The sequence below is a fragment of the Phaenicophaeus curvirostris genome, unplaced genomic scaffold (assembly GCF_032191515.1).
Source record: "Phaenicophaeus curvirostris isolate KB17595 unplaced genomic scaffold, BPBGC_Pcur_1.0 scaffold_122, whole genome shotgun sequence".
Classification (NCBI taxonomy): domain Eukaryota; kingdom Metazoa; phylum Chordata; class Aves; order Cuculiformes; family Cuculidae; genus Phaenicophaeus; species Phaenicophaeus curvirostris.
Window position 1 is genome coordinate 309,012 of NW_027206743.1, and position 1,499 is coordinate 310,510.

Here is a 1,499-nt window from a genome sequence, read left to right on the forward strand (position 1 = left end):
GGTCCCGGGCCCTATACGAGACCCCAACCCCTATAGCGGTTAATGGGAGAAGGATTGACCCCTATAAAGGGGGTAAAGTCTATAGGCGGTTGGTCTATAGGGGGTCCCAGGCCCTATAGGAGACCCCAACCCCTATAGGAGTTAATGGGAGGAGGATTGACCCCTATAAAGAGAGGTAAAGTCCATAGGGGGTTGGTCTATAGGGGGTCCCGGGGCCTATAGGAGACCCCAACCCCTATAGGAGTTAGTGGGAGGGAGTTTGACCCCTATAAAGAGGGATAAAGTCTATAGGGGGTTGGTCTATAGGGGGTCCCAGGCCCTATAGGAGACCCCAACCCCTATAGGGGTTAATGGGAGGAGGATTGACCCCTATAAAGGGGGGCAAAGTCTATAGGGGGTTGGTCTATAGGGGGTCCCAGGCCCTATAGGAGACCCCAACCCCTATAGGGGTTAATTGGAGGAGGATTGACCCCTATAAAGGGGGGTAAAGTCTATAGGGGGTTGGTCTATAGGGGGTCCCAGGCCCTATAGGAGACCCCAACCCCTATAGGGGTTAATGGGAGGGGGGTTGACCCCTATAAAGGGGGGTAAAGTCTATAGGGGGTTGGTCTATAGGGGGTCCCGGGCCCTATAGGAGACCCCAACCCCTATAGGGGTTAATGGGAGGAGGATTGACCCCTATAAAGGGGGGTAAAGTCTATAGGGGGTTGGTCTATAGGAGGTCCCGGGCCCTATAGGAGACCCCAACCCCTATAGGGGTTAATGGGAGGAGGATTGACCCCTATAAAGGGGGGTAAAGTCTATAGGGGGTTGGTCTATAGGAGGTCCCGGGCCCTATAGGAGACCCCAACCCCTATAGGAGTTAATGGGAGGGAGTTTGACCCCTATAAAGAGGGGTAAAGTCTATAGAGGGTTGGTCTATAGGGGGTCCCGGGCCCTATAGGAGACCCCAACCCCTATAGGGGTTAATGGGAGGGAGTTTGATCCCTGTGGGGGGGGAAAGTCTATAGGGGGTTGGTCTATAGAGGGTCCCGGGCCCTATAGGGGCTGATAGGGCGGATTTGGCCGCTACAGGGGGGGCAAAGTCTATCGGAGGTTGGTCTATAGGGGGTCCCAGGCCCTATAGGAGACCCCAACCCCTATAGGGGGTAAGGGGGGGGGGGTTGACCCCTATAAGGGGGGTAAAGTCTATAGGGGGTTGGTCTATAGGGGGTCACAGGTCCTATAGGGGCTGACAGGGGGGACTTGGCCCCTATAGGGGGTCCAAGCCTATAGGGGGGAGCTCTATAAGGGGTCCCAGCCCCTATAGAGATCCCAAAGTTATTGGGGGGGGGGTGGTGTCACGTGACTCCCAGCCCCTATAGCGGGTCCCTCTATAGCGGGGAGGGGGAGATCACGTGGGTCAGGCCGGAGGAGTAGGGGGCGGGGTCACGTGCTCCCCGCGTCACGTGGTTTCCCGGTTCTTCCCCCCCCCCCCCCCCCCCCCCCCCCCTTTCCCC